At 43.5% G+C, this 15,956-nt stretch overlaps 1 protein-coding gene across 10 annotated transcripts in view; it reads right to left on the bottom strand.

The window, feature by feature from the left end:
- Window positions 1-15,377, bottom strand: part of GJC1 (gap junction protein gamma 1) — a 32,947-nt gene extending 17,570 nt beyond the window's left edge. For 3 of the 10 annotated variants that reach the window (XM_019476201.2, XM_019476208.2, XM_019476213.2), the window contains exons 1-2: window positions 15,279-15,377; window positions 14,556-14,691 (exon numbers count right to left, since the gene is read on the bottom strand). The gene's annotated coding sequence lies outside the window, so the exon portion shown is untranslated. Of the gene's footprint in view, window positions 1-71; window positions 164-10,677; window positions 10,896-14,553; window positions 14,692-15,278 lie in introns of those variants that run through there. The other 7 variants (XM_019476178.2, XM_019476192.2, XM_019476186.2 and 4 more) reach the window with 6 other exon arrangements.
- Between the last annotated feature and the right edge of the window lie 579 nt (window positions 15,378-15,956).

Genomic DNA, 15,956 nt, shown 5'->3' with positions numbered 1-15,956 from the left:
ATGCTGATACCAAGACTGAAAGAGTCCATAGGGAAAAAGAACCCAAAACTTTGGGGTGTTGACAAACTTACTGTGAGGAAACTGGGAATGCAAAGTTGCCAAGCTACAGCTACTGGCCTGAAGCCTGAAGACAATATCTCAGCTTCTGTTCCTTGGACAGAGAAGCACCTGAATGAAAGAGCAGGAGGCAGGGGTGAGCAGGGACTTTCGAAGACTAACTAAAGAGTCGGGTACCTTCTATGATCCATTAGGCTTAAACACCTTCGAATCTCCATGGTGTTCCATCTCTGAACAGCTGCTGAAAGGAACCAAGGAGTAAGGAAGCATATGCTGCCATTTACTTCCTCAGTATGGGGCCTGAGGGGAGATCAGGCTAAACGGGGGCGGGCAAAATACAGCCTGTGGGCTGGACCCAGCCCACCAGGCCATTCTATCCAGCCCATGGGGCCCAGCCAAAAAAACAATCATTACCAGCTTGTGTCTGCCCCTCTGAAAGCCGGTGGGAGGTGGCCTTTCAGAGGTCATATGCCATTGGACCAGGTGGGCTCTGTGCTTTCACCTCTGTGGGGCTCCTGGAACTCTGTTTGGGAGCCTTACATGGAGGCACTGAGTGTGGTGATGCATGACTGGACAGCTGGTGAGAGGGGAGGGGAGCTCCTGCCTGCAGGGAGGGGGGTTTGTGGGTGGGAGTGGGCCCCCCACCACAGTGCACAGCCCCCACTGCTGGTGGCAGCAGCAAGCCGCAGGCCCTCGGGGAGTTCCTGGCCTGCTGCAGGCAGAGCCCCCAGTGGCACATGGCTCTGGCTGAATCCCAGATGTTGCATGTGCCAACATGTGGGGCTCCTGGCACTGCAGGTAGGAGCCATGTGCCATTGGGCTGGGCCGGGCCAGCTCCATGCCTCCACATGGGGCTTCCACCACTCCAGTGGGGAGCCGCATGCAGAGGTATTGGAGGCCACCTGGCCCGATGGCACACGACTCCCTGTGGCTCCCGGTCCACACACCATTGGACTGGGGGGGCTCCATGCCCCTTGTGCAGCTCCCTGTTGGAGTGCTGGAAGCCCCACGTGGAGGCACTGGGCCCAGCCCAATGGTGCACAGCTCCTGCCTGTAGTGCTAGGAGCCCCATATACCTGCACGGAGCCAGCACGGTTTGGCTTGAAGATGTGCACCAGCAGGCTAGGCCAGATCCATGCTGCCACATGCAACTCCTGGGATTCAGCTGGAGCAGTGCACTGCTGGGGGGGCTCTGCCTGCTGTGGGCCAGAAGCACCCTGACAGCCCACTGCCTGCTGCTGCTGCCAGTGGTGAAAACTGTGAGCATGGGGGGAGGTGTGTAATGGGGCAGCCCCCCCCAACCCCACAATCACACCCCCCACAAAGCCCAGACCCACCCACCCACACATACTCCCCCCCACAACCCTCCAAAACCTCACACCCCTTCATAAACCCCACAGCCCCCCAGAAGTTCAACCCCCCCCCCCACACACACACACTATACAAGAGAAAGACTTTATTTTGAGTTTCATAGATGTTAGGGTCAGAAGGGACCTCAGTAGGTCATTGAGTCCAACCCCCTGCTCTGGGCAGGAAAGAGCGCTGGGGTCAGACAACCCCAGCTAGGTGCTTGTCCAGTCTCCTCTTGAAGACCTCCAGGGTAGGGGCTCCACCTCCCTGGGAAGCCCGTTCCAGATTCTGGCAACCCTTGCTGTGAAGAAGTTCTTTCTAATGTCCATCCTAATTCTGCTCTTCATCACTTTATGGCCATTGTTCTTAGTTACTCCAGGAGGTGCCCTAGTAAATAGAGCATCTCCTACTTCCTGCTGCTCTCCCCTGATGAATTTATAGGCGGCCACAAGATCACCTCTCAGCCTTCTATTGTGAAGGCTGAAGAGATCTAAGTCCCTCAGTTTCTCCTCCTAGGGCCTTGCCTGCAGGCCTCTGACCATACAAGTGGCCTCCTCTGAACCCTCTCAAGATTCTCCGCATCCCTCTTGAAGTGCGGTGCCAAAAACTTGACGCAGTACTCCAACTGCGGCCTGACCAGTGATGCATAGAGGGGAAGTATCACCTCCCTGGACCTGCCTGTCATGCATCTGCTAATGCATGATAAAGTGTGGTTAGCCTTGTTGATCACTTCGTCACATTGATGACTCACGTTCATCTTGGAGTCAATTATGACTACAAGATCCCTTGCTGCTGCTGTGCTGCTGAGAAGGTCATCCCCCAGCCTGTAAGTGTGTTGGTGGTTCTTTTTGCCCAGGTGCAGCACTCTGCACTTGTCTTTGTTGATCTGCATCCTATTTTGTTCTGCCCATTTTTTCAACCTGTCCAGATCTGCCTGGAACCATTCCCTACCCTATGGTGTGTTAACTTTGCCCAATAATTTGGTATCATCTGCGAACTCGGACAGGGTGCTCTCCACACCCTCATCCAAGTCACTGATGAAGACACTGAATAGCACTGGTCCCAGGACCGAGCCTTGTGGGACTCCACTGCCCACACCCTTCCAGGTTGATATTGACCCATCCACCACCACTCTCTGGGTGCGACCCCTAAGCCAATTTGCCACCCACCTGACTGTGTAATCATCTGTATCACGGCCTGTCAGTTTATTTATGAGAACAGAATGAGATACCGTATCCAAGGCCTTCTTAAAGTCTAGGTAGATGACATCTACCTCGACTCCTGTGTCTAAGCATTTTGTGACCTGGTCATAAAAAGAAACAAGGTTAGTCAGGCAGGATTTACCTGCAATGAATCTGTGCTGATTTCCTTTCAGCATTATTTCCCCCTGCTGGGCTCCCACTCTGCAATAACCTTTATATACACTATGCAAACACATGTAAATCAGGATAAATATTATTTAAATAAAATTAAAATATGTTATAGTAGATGTTTAATTTTTACTGTATGATTTGTTTTTTTTCTGGTTCCAAGATGGCAACTTCCCCCCCTCCCAAAAGGCGTACTCCCAGGGACAAGGTGGGTATTTCTGGTGGCAAAGGCCAGGGGTTAGGGGGTAGGACTTCTGGTCCCAAGATGGCCATCAGGGGACAGGGCACCTGCCAAGGGGTGGAGGTACCCTTGTAGCCCTTGACAGCTCACCAAAAGTTGTTAAGCACCCCTCCACCTGAAATAATTGCCCACCCCGGTCTAACCTCTACCCTATGGGTACTGCTAAGGCAAAATGTCTCAGTGTGAGGGCTCAGAGAATGAGAGACTTGTAGGTAGCAAGTTTAAAGAACTTAAAAAAGGAAGTTCTTTTTTACACAGCATGTAATTAATTAATTGTCACAAGATGTTGTTGACTCTGACAGTTTAACCAGATTGAAAAAAGGACTGGATAAATTTTTGGAGGAAAGGTACATCAGTAGCCATTGAGCACAGAAGTTAGGGGTGCAGCCTCTGAATTGGAATGTCTTCGTCCTTAAATGCTGGAGGCTGCAAGTGAGAGAGGAACAGTGGAAAGAGCCCTGATCATACCCTGTTCATTCTCTGTTTCTGCATCCACTCTGCCACTATGACAAACTTATTTGCTACTTTAAGGGGTCATGGGCCAAAAGCCCACGAAGTGAAACTACAAGCCTCTCTCAGAAAGGGAGGCTACTGGGAAAGTGGTCACTGACTCCTTTGGGCAACTGAAAATATAAAAGGAATGGAAGTGGAGGTCAAAGGTGCAGAATGAGTGCACTGAGGAGGGACACCGAGCAGAGCATACTGGACAGTGCCCACTGGTCCTCAAACAAATCCAAGGAGCCAGTAGACCTGCCCAGTGAAACTCACGCTGGACATGTGAGCAGATGAGGGGCAGGAAACTGGAGACTGGGAAAAAGGGACCTATGGTCTGACCCATTAAATGGCAGTTCTTATGTTCTTGTAGAGGAAGCAACTGAGGATATAGCTACCTGTACATCAGTGTAACTTATCAAAAAATGTACAGACGGGGGACATCTATGCATAGGGGTAAGAGAGGATTATACTGCCTGACCTGGCCATTTGTAGTTTTCTAAAATTTATACTGTAGCCAACATGTGTGCCAATTGAGCCCAATACAGTACTGCAGACACAGAGGGCACATCTACACATGCAATTAATGCTCAGAAAGCTTACCGCATAGTAAAATACTGTGCAGTAAGCTTTCCCTGAGTGCATGTCTACACATATGTCCATCGGGAGCAAATCTGTTCCTGATGGGAGCAGTTCAGGGAAGAGATACTCCTGTCATGGTCTGCTATTATATGGCAGTCAGGGGGAACTCTAGGCTCCTCTGGGTGCCCGTCCCAGGCTGGCAGGGGGCACCTGTGTCAGGCCTGGGCTCTGCAGGATCAGGGGAGCTGTCTCGCCTCCAGAGCAGCTGCCTCCTACCTCCACCCCTGCCCCAGGCAGCTGCTTGCTGCCCAACCCCTGCTCTGATTGCAGAGCCAGGCCAGGACAATGTCCACTAGCTGCGCAGCAGGCAGCTCTGCTCCCGGGGGCTGGGACATTGCCCTCTGCCCCCAGGAGATGCCTGCTTCCGTGGCTGGATCCAATCATGGAGCTGGGGCAGGGACAATGTCCCCTTGCCCCTGCAGCAGGCAGCTCTGCTCTGCCCCCGGCTCTGAGATCCAAGCTGGGGGCTGGGATCTTGCCTGCGATCGGAGCTGGCCCCAGTCCCGGCAGCAGGCAGGTCCTGAGGGAAGGAATCGTTCTCTTGCCCCCTGCTGCCCAAGAGCAATTTGCTCCCGGTCATCTATGTAACTGTGCTACTGCACAGTAGCTACTGCATGGTAAATCTACTACCTGTATGTACAAGTAGTAGAAAACTGTACGGTAGACTAATCTACTATGCAGTAGCTCCTGCACATGGTTACACAGTGATGCTTTACTGCAGAGCAGATTAGTCTACTGCGCAGTAAATGGTCTCATGTAGACAAACCCAGCATGTGCTTAACTATAGGTTCTCTGTCCAACATTAAATACAGGGTACAAGTAATTTATGGGAACAAGAAGAGAACAGCAAAACTGCAGCCTGGGCAGGCATACTTTCCATTCCTTCTGCTACTTCATGTTCCTTGTGCATGCATATGAAAAACAAGAGCTGAATATTTGGTTCTGCTAAATCATTTGTGCTCCTTGCTACATTAGGCAAAAAGGAAATATATCAAGGTAAGGATGACTGCTGCAGTACAATCGAGTTTGAGACACTAACTTCAGTTTAACAGGAGCTGAAAACGACCTGATATAGAGAGAAAAAGTATTCCAAAATTAACACTTCCTCAAAGTTTTAGGGGAGCATCTCACCTATTCTTTTTGCAAGCTGTCTGAAATACCAGACTTCCCAGCATATGGTTCTCACATGCCAATATTTTTATATGGGTAATGTTTGTCTGCTTTATGATTTTTTCACTTTCTGAAAAAAAAACAACCCAACCAACCCTTCTATTTAGAAGGTGAGAAAAAAACTCATCACATACCGTATTCTTTAATATAGTGGGGAAGCTATACTTAGCTGGGAGCTAAGGTAGCAGAAGTTTAAATTTTACCCCTACTGACTACTGAGTTTATGATTCGATGCACTTCACCTCCATTATTATTAACTAAAACTACCAGCAGTTTTAAAGCATATTAACCTCTGAATGATATGTGGACTGTGGCAGCAAACTGAAGTTTAGATTGCTTTTTTGTATCAATTGGCAAGGGAAGCAAGGACTCTGTGAAGTATGTTATCAATAGCACTACAAGTAAGGTAGCATGCCTTTATTGGCACTTCAACATTCCCCCTAATTTCTCATTACCATGCTTTCAAGATTTTTGGTGGGTGAGTTGTGTTCTGATACAGTCTAACGAGTCACTAATGATGCTTTTGTTTGTGTTATACACGCTCTATTTGAAATGTAACATAGGAATAAATTACTATTTAGGAAGACTGCAAGGAAGCCAAAACCTATTATTGAACTTCAGTCTCCACACAAACTGGTCAGTCATTAGAAATGGGATTTTAAAATGCTGGCCAAATCAGATTAGCAGTTTGCCCACACAAGAGCAACCTCACATTCATACAGTCCAGAACACCACTTATTTCTTATCTCATTTTGGGTATTTAAATATAACATTTAAAATGGTGACAATCATATTAACTGTTACCAGACAACTAAATTTCAGAACTAGGCAGTACTTGGATAAACCACGTTATTTCCAAGCCTGGCCAAGATTAGGTTAAGTTTGGATCCCAGTATTCTTTCACTTGCTTTACAAAAATAAACATTTCAAACGAGAATGTGAAGACAGAGGGAAAAAAAATCTGTTACTCTAGACTAGTGAGTGTTAGTGATAAACACGTGCACATACATCCTTACTATCTGATGGAACACAGGCCCACAAAGGGCCACTGCAGTAAGCTACATGTGCAACTTCCAGTATTCTGGAAGGGTAACAGGACTGATTTTGCCCAAAACTATTTTCTGACTCAGACACAAGTAGACATGTTTAATGCAAAAAATAAAGACCTGGGCATCTGCCACATTTCCCACCCCATTCACTCTGAACAAGATACTTTCCTAACAGGATCATGTTAAAAGGAAACACTGGTTATTTGGAGGTTACCATTTATAAGGCACCATCTACCCAAGGAAAATTGTGCACATCTGACTTGATATAATCTAGTCTCAATTGTGCAACAGTGCTGAAGACAGTTTCCTCCAGCATTCCCATCTATGCTACCAGTGCAGCTGTTTTGACCACCCCTTGAGGTCCAGACAACTACACTAATAATTCTGTTTCCTCATAAATGTGTAACCAAAAAGGTGGAACTAATTTCTGTGATAGCTGAGAGCTGATCCCGTCTCTTTTAAGCAAAACAGCTGCTGATATCCATGAGATTTTCTTTAAAAAAAAAAGAAGAGCAGGACTTAGCTCAATTACTTTTGGTGGAAATTTAGAATCCAGTTCAGCAAGTTATTTAAGTATATGCCCAACTGCAAGCTTGTGAACAATCCCACTGCCATTAACTGGACTATTCACATGCTTAAAATTAGTCATGTACTACTTAAGTACCAAGATGAAATGAGGCACTGGAGGTGGACAACTATTCCTGAACAAAGGGATTTAAAATGAAAGTGCTCACAAGTAAATCATGATGGTGTGACTAGGACTCCTAATGTTAGATTTCCATTGGAAGTGTGTGTATGTGCACATTCTGAAGCATCTGTTCAAGTTTAAGCATATAAAACATTTTTTAGTCCAATGACTCCATAGGGAAATACCTCATGTATCAATGCATGACTCAAATTTTCCATTGCATTTCCCTTAATACAACATTGACCATAAATATACTATTCATTACTCTAAATATATCTTTTTTATTTATAGCTTTAAAAACATCTTCTAACTTATTTTATCACATAAGCCTCTGAGGTCTTTACTTTAAAAATCATCATTCTGCTTTAAAAATAAATGCTAACTAATAGCCCAATGTATTTCAGTATTAGTCTTTAACTAAGCAATATATATTTGCAGCAGGTAAAATGCAGGTGGTCTTTTTGCTGCCGTGAAAAGGTAAATATCACAATAATATTGTAATATTATTGCTGTAGAGACAAGTGTTTACATTTAAATCACACTCCTATGTCTGCCTCTGAAAATTTTATTCTCAGGAATAGTTCCTCATTAAAATACCACTATCCTTTCTTGACAGTATGGCGATTTTACTAATATAGAATCTATGTTCCTTTGCTGTTATTCTTCATTTTGGAAAACAAACCAAAAAAAATCGTTTAATGAATCCCAACCATTTGGAAATTCCACAGATAACCAGAAGCCTGGGTACTGCAAACAGATTTTTAGCTATTCACATGTATTACAGAAGTAGCTTAGTAAACAAAAGTGGAAATCCTATAGTACTATGGCCTTTGTTTCAAAGCAGTTTTTAACAATTAACTCTGCATGAAATATAACGGGAGTTTAATACATTCAGTGGCTGTCCTTACTGAATTTGCCATAAATATTGGCAAGTAAATATATACTTTAAGGGTACATTAAAAACATTTTTTCAGAAACAGAATGTAAGCCAGAACAATATTAACCCCCCCCCCCAAAAAAAAATCAAAAAAAAAAAAATCAAATCATAACCTTAGCTGACAGGAAAAGAAATGTAGCATTTTGTATTGTGGTATCAGTATGTTAGGGTGAAATTCCATGCTCATTGATCACAAGAACAGGAAGGACCAGCTGGAGTGCTCGAGAAAGTACTTGGTTTTGTGATAATGAGTCCATTCATGCCATGTAACAAATATGATTGCTTCCATTTAATGAGGATGCAATGCTGTCACTCAAGCAGCGAAAGCTGTTGTGGTCAAGCTACAAATTCCCAAAGGAGCATCTGTAACTCAGGGAATATTCTTCATGTGTAACACAAACAGGGAGACATATTTTCCAACACAGATCAGCAACTGTTAAAACTAGAATGTGTGTCATGATGGCAGAAATGTTAAAAATATAAATTAACACACCATATAGATTTGGGAAACTTCCACAAAACTTTCCATACAGACACAATTTATCTAAAAAAAATATCAGAAGCACAAAAGCACTCACTATTTAATGACAGCATCAAAGGTAAGTGTGAAAATGTTATGGAAAGAAAGGGAATGAATACCCTGTCTCCAATCTGGAAATATTACTCACTTCCACAGATTCCTCCAGTAGAGGATGGAAAGCAGGAAAATCCAACCATTCCCTTCTCTAGTATTGCTACTATTACCCCTTTAATTAATTGATTTAGTACATTTTAATATTGTCTGAGTTTGTGCTACTGTTCACAGAATAATGGGTGATATGACTAAGACAAAACTTTATTCCACATTCCATCACCCCTTGCGATCATATTTTTGTTTCCCATGAAAGTACTGAGAGTGACTAAGTCTGTTTAACTTTTTTTTAGATAAACAGGCTGAGATCCTGGCATCCCTCACTATAAGAAACACATTACAATATTTCCAGCATTTACATAGATAGATCTTCTCTGAACTGTCTTTTCAACACCATTCTAGAACTGTGGACACTGGAAACACCAGAGCCAAATAGAGATAAAAAAATCACTGTCTCTTGATTATAGATCCAAGATATCACTAGCAAATTTGCCTACACTGTTGAACTAGGAGGTCATATCCAAATGAATATCCACCTGTGATGGGGTGTAAACCACGCTCACCACTCCTAAAACTGCAGGGAGAGAGAGTTATGGTAATCTCCTCTGATACAACCTGGGGAGTGGGGAGTAGCCAGGTGGAGGGAAAAACCTCAGAAAGTGTAAGGCAGAACGTGGTCTAGGAGAATTGTGTGGAGTTCCCGCTCTAATGAGAGGCCAAAAAAAAAAAAGCCACAAAGAAGAACTGGTGGGAAGCCACAGGAAAGGCATGAATTCCTGTGGAAAGGCTTAGAAACAAGCAGCCAGATTGTAAAAGGCAACCCTACAAGGCTAAAATCAACAGACTAGATAGATGACTTCAAAGCCATAATAATTGATGGCAAGGGGTATAAAGGATACTCTGCTATAATATACTCAACCATCAGGGAAGGGGGTGGCCTACAGTGGCTGGGGAGACACCATTTTACAGCAACATGTTTCCCAAGATTTTTTCCAACTCACTGTCCCAGGGCAGAGCTCCCACCGTGTTGGTATGACCTGAATTTTTTGTTCTTAGGTGTATAAAGCTTTTACACTTGGCCACGCTATGTACAAAGCACGTACTACGTGTTTGAGATAAGCTTAGTAAGCAAATCCAATCACTCTGCATTACTGACCTGTTCCTCTTCATAATTTACCAATCTTTATGTCACCTGCAACTTATCAGTAATAATTTGATGTTTTCTTCCAAATCATTGGTAAAATTGTTAACTAATTTTGAGACAAGAACTGATCCTTGTGTAACTCCACTAAAAACATAGCCACTTCATCATGATTCCCCATTTAGAGTTGCATTTTGAGACCTGTCTGTAAGCCTTGTCTTAAGCTATTTAACATGTCTGTGCTTATTATGTATGACTTCTTAATTCTAGCTTCTTAATTGCAAAGTTGTGTGATATCACATAAAAAGCCTTAGAGTATTAAAGCTTTTAAGCCTTAGAGTATTAAAGTCTATTGAATCATTATCTGTATCAACCTCGTAAAAAAGGATTATGTATAAAATTAGTTTTAAAAGGATGCACAATCTTTAAGAATGACTTTTTCCTTAGAAGTTTTGAAAAGCTGGACTGGTTTGAAACTCAGCAAGCTTTGCTTAACAAACTACTCAAAGGACAACAGAAACTAACTCCTGAATAGAAGTGCTTCTAAAAGTAACAAAATTGTGCTGAACATGGTTGCCAACTTGGGGATGGTTTCGCTGTAATCAAAACTAAATCCATTTTTCAAAACTTACAAAAAGAAATTCACTGTTGGACCAAGACCCTACGTATGACATTCAATTCCGAACAACCTGTAAAAGATCAAAGCCATTCAAAATTTAAAAAGATGTCAAAAAGTAAAGGTTATCTTAACCAGTAGGTGTATTTTTTTTTTTTACACCTTTTAAGATGTATTCCTACTTGGTGTAACTGGATAAAAGAACATCACCGCTGTGATCAGCCCGCGTGTACAGCCAGTGTGCCGTGTGAACAGCACCTGAAACTTTGTTCTGAGCTCTACAATTTCCTTACCTTGTTTTCTCCTCAAGTACAGACATGGACCCGACAAACTCCAGCTGTGAGAGATTCTGAGCAGCTGTATCCTCACTCCTGAAGAGCAGGTCTCTTTGACACAGCTAATGTGAATCACTCCATTCAAAGCACTCTACCTTGTTTTACAATCTATGGCATTGAAATTGCCTTTTTAATATATAACTGCCACTGACAAGCGAGGGCTGAACTAGTTGGTGCTGACCAGTCTGCATGTTAGTCAGATGCAGAATAATCTGTATTGGTTCATTTCCCCTCCCCACCCACAAGCTAAATCTGCCATCAGAGCACCATAACAGTCACACATTTCTTTCTCATCCTTTGTATATCTGAATTTACGTGCATGATTATTTTAGGGTTGTTGTAAGAGGACTTTCAGCTTAACACAAGCATTCAAGAAAAGGAAGGAGGCAATTTATAAGGTATTCAGAAAACATTTCAGTGTTTTCCTCTTCAATTACAAATGCAGCTTGATACAATACATTCAGATTCATTTTTCCCCATGAGGGCATAAGCAATACTAACTTAATTATTTCCTGTTCTGCTTGCAAACAACTTCTGCTTTGAAAGAGTTGCCTTTCATCTATTTCTTCACAGAAGGACGGAGCTGCTTCTGCAGTCCTGACCTGACACAATGGTCTTTTATTTACAATTCAAATGAACTGAATAATGAAAATCTGGGCTTCCAGATCATTTAAACTGATGCACACAACTGATTCAGTGAGATTCAGCAGAGAAAAAATATTGGTGGAAAAATCCTTTACTCTCTCCTACAATGTATTGTCCAGAGAACTGTGGAAAGACTGTTTTTGAGCTCTGTCAAAGAACTAAACAAGTGCCTTTCAAATATTTTTCCCATTGGCTAATTTACCAGATAAACTGCAAATAAAACTTGGGACTCCTATGTCTGAGAAGTACATTAATAAAATAGTGGATTCTCTCAAGAATCATTCTTGTCTCTTAAGAAGTCATTCCTAAAGGAAGATTGTGCATCCCTTTTAAACTAATGTGATACAGAATCCTTTTTAGGAGGTTGATACAGATAATGATGTAACAGACTTCAACTTCTGTAAGGCCTTTTTATGTGATACCAACAACTTTGCAGTCTAGAATTTAGAATTAAGAAGTCACACATAATAAGCACAGACATGTTAAAGAGATTAAGACAAGACTTACAGGCGGGTCTCAAAATGTAACTGTAACTGGGGAATCATGAGGAAGTGGCTGTGTTTCTAATGGAGTTCCATGGCGATCAGTTCTTATCTCCAGAATAGTTAAAAATTTTACCAATGACCTGTACATACTCTATTTTAATCCAGCCTTTATGGTACCATCTCCTACTTCCAAATAATTATAGTCATAAAAACAGCATCACTGTTTTTCTAGGAAGTGGTGTTTAAACAGTTTCCTTGGCAACCCTGGCTAGTGCCTCCCCATATAAAGAAGAACTGATCACTTCACTAAAGATGCCACAATAATCAAATTAATAAATCTTATTCTTTCTTAAACTGACAGACAAGCTAAAATTTACACCTCAGGGGTGAAATCAAGTTCCAACTGAGGTTAACAGCATTGGCTATATGGGGTTGAGTTCTGTCTAGTGTTTTGAGATTGGCATGGCATGGCATAGGAGAAACCATGGGAGAAAACTGAGACAACAGTGCCTATATATCTCTTGCTTCAATTCTGCTGTTACGCTGATCAATGGACAGAGGTACGCAGTTACACTCCTTTCACCTGTTTGATCGCAAGACAAAAGCTGTTGTCAGAACAGAAAGAGAAAGCTGGATGGAGTTCAGAGCTGTTGAGGACTCATCTCAGGAGAGTGCTAAGATGCTTTGCAACTCCTCTGGCCACAAATGGCTTTAAACAATTTTGATCTGCTCAAGCAAAACTAGATGCCAGTTTAGATTAAACTAATTTTCAAAATGTATTAAAACAGGCAACAACATGCTTATATCAATGCTATTTTAGAATTTCAATAGGGACAAATAAACAAATACTTTCATAGTGACAGCAAATAAAAGTGTAATTAGGGGGGGACAAAGCTAGTGATCCAAAATCCCCACAAGCTTTATAATGAGCAATATTGCCCACAAAACTAAACTAAACTATCTGCCAGAGTCACATTAGTGTCACTGAGGCCAAGACAGACTAAGTAACTATATCAGTTTGTCAGACAAGGACCTTGGAATAGAAAGGTGCATCCACTTTTTTTGTTGCTGGATACAGAAGTCAGCCAGTGCTTCTTGAGCTAAGTGCAGGTTGGAAACTTCCTTCTTTCAGCCTATCAACATTTTAAGCTTTACAGTATAAGAATATTTACAATAGTTAATTTTCAAACCCGTTTTGATGATGTAGGTAGTGGCTTTAATGTGGAACCAACCTGTCATGACATCAGGTCTTCACGCTGGGATTTGTACCAAATACAAGCATGCTCTATTGGCAGATGGCAGAGAAGTGCTTTTAGAAATAACATCTTTTCATGAAAGTTTACTAAAAAAAATTAATTTACTGGGTTTCAGATGGAAATTATAGATGCTTTGGTATGTCTTGAAATAAGGAAACTTCTCAAACCAGAATCCCCCATGAAATAAAGAAAAAGAAATTCTAACGTTGAGGCCGTAAGAACTTTATGAAGGTCTTGCACAACCATTATACTACATATTACCCCTTAAAGCCAAAAAACTACATGTACATGAATAAAGTGTGTTCTACTAAAAATTGCGTAAAAAATTGGTTCAGAGATGCTCAGAAAAGTGTGTATGCTCATAATCTGATGTGGCTATAAACAGACTTGATCGCCAATGATGGCTAATATCCTATTCAGTTTCAAAAGAATATTTCAAGCATTGATTGGGCTAGAGAAATACAGCCTTGCCCAACAGAAACAGGCAATTATGTACATATATATGCACACACATGCACATGCTAGTTACATCAGCATTTAATGCTGCCCAGGAAATAAAAAAAACATACACCCCACACTAACCGTAATATTACAAGTTCTAAAGAAAATGAAATTATGATTTACAACTTTGGTTCTCAATAAGGAGCTCTGATAATGAAAGACATTTTATAATTAAACTGTAAACTAAATTAAGACTGGTCTGCATGTTCTGAGTTAGCACTAAATACATTTAATTTTCATACATTTCAGCTGCTTATGTATTTCACGCAATCTTATCTTTCTATTAAAAAAACAAGCTTTTGCATCATTTAAAATCCAAAAGAAAGTTGTTTCTAAGGCACACAGCAGTTGGGCACATAACTTTCCAAAGAGTGCCAAGAACCACACTGACTTTTGTGTCTTAAAAATCTGCCCCTAGATCTATTGTAAATTCTTCCCTCTACTTCCAAATGTTTGAAAGTCTCTAACAGCTTGTTTTAATAAACCAGAGAATTAATATAGTAAAAACTTTTCTCCTGCTGACAATTCAAAAGATCAAGTTACATCTACAACAGCTAAACAGGGTTGGGTCACTGGTTCACTCTGGAAAGTTTTCGGACTAGAAAAACTAACGCAATCTTGGAACTGGCCTGCAGTCATCAGCTAAGGTTACTTCAGAAACTTGTTTCTAAACAACACTTATGAAGAACAAGGTTCAAAACAGTGAATCTGTGGCAGCCTTTTGAACTCCACTCTACAAAAGAATGATCGATAAATTGTTCTGACGGGATCGATTTTATTAGACACACCATGACAGCCTCCCTTTTAGCCCCAATCTTGACAGGCTGTCACTGATTCTGCAGAACACTTTAAATCCTAAATTTCACAGACTGAAAATCAGGGTTGGCTTTCTACCCAGAAAGAGGTAAGACAGAAACAGCACAGAATCGCCGCTAAAATTTACTCACACGGTTCAACGATTCCTAGGGAGGAAGGAATTAGACTTGATGAGACATCAGATGGCGTTGTACCGAAGAGGACAAAAGAGAAGATAAAACGCTGCCACCGGACGCGGAGAAGCAAGGCTCTGTGGGCCTGTGTTTCGCCTAGGACAAAGGGTAAAGCGTTCCTGAGGAACACAGATATGAACCAGCGGAAGCACACGGCGATGATGTTTCCAATGCTGCCACCGTTTCAGAGGCACCCGGCACGGCCCCCTTCCCCTTCCCTCCACAGCATGCGACGGCATTCGGCGCAAAGGGTTTTCTCTTTATGCTCTGGAGAAGTGAAAAACCCTGGACAGCCACGACGAGCCGAGCCACCCGCGGGCTCTTTTCTAGCTCTGCCTCCCACCCCCCAAACAGTCCGGCCAAGTCTTAGGGATTTAACATCTCCGAGATCTTTTTCCTTCCCCCTTAAGCATGGCAGCTAACTCCAGGCTTGGCAGCCGGACATTGATCCCATCCAAATACAGAAATCAATCAGTGGATGCCAATCCCTCCAGCACCCCCGCCACACCACAGCCACCCATCCTCACAACAAAAGGGCACAACACCAAATCCCCCGTGCAGGGGGCAGGTGCCAGGCTGGGGCAGCACCAGGGGCAAGGGGCCACCCACCGTGCCCCCCAAACCCTCCAGGCCGGGGCAAGACCCCAGCCCCAGGCAGGGGCGCCCCCTGCTGGCGCACTCACCCGCCGGGGCACTGTGCAGGGGCACGCGCGGCCGCCCTCGGCGGGGAGCCCCACCCTCCGCCGCCTCGGCGGGACCCCGCCACAGGGGAGCAGGAGAGGGGGCCGGGGCGCATGCGCGCGGCCGCCCTCGCCCCCTTCCAGATGTGCGTTGCAACCGCCGCCGCTGCCGGGCGAGCCTCCCTCCCGCGTCCCCCCCCGCCGAGCCGTTCCGCTGGGACCAGCCACCTTCAGAGCGGAGAGGGCAGGGGCCGAGGCTGAAGTTGGTGCCTTTTCCCGGTTCCTTTTCAAAAGCTCATCTTTACACAGGGAAAGGTTGTTAGCAAAGAGTTAGACGTGGCTAAAGAGTTCGTCAGAAATGGAGATTGACTAATAAGAAAATGGAAAAGAAGCTCATTTATGGAGCCCTGAGATTGGGCTGGGGTCATGGGGCACATTCCTCCTCAGGGCGCCCCAGCCCACGTGCCTGCACCACCGGAAAAAATCTGAGCAGGGTGGTGTCTGGCCCAAAGCTCAGTACATTTTTCATGATACATTTCGGATGAACTTCTAGCTTTTTAGCATGTCTGATTCACTCCAACAACCTTTTTGTTGTGTAAAGATTAGCTTTGAGAAAGGGGCAGGGAAGAAAGACCCAACTTCAGCTTCGTGCCTTCCAAGCCCTTCAGCAGAGAACAGAAA

Source organism: Alligator mississippiensis, chromosome 4 (genome assembly GCF_030867095.1).
Source record: "Alligator mississippiensis isolate rAllMis1 chromosome 4, rAllMis1, whole genome shotgun sequence".
In the NCBI taxonomy this organism is placed as follows: Eukaryota; Metazoa; Chordata; order Crocodylia; family Alligatoridae; genus Alligator; species Alligator mississippiensis.
Note: the sequence above shows the minus strand (reverse complement) of the source record. Positions and strands in the feature narration are given on the sequence as shown.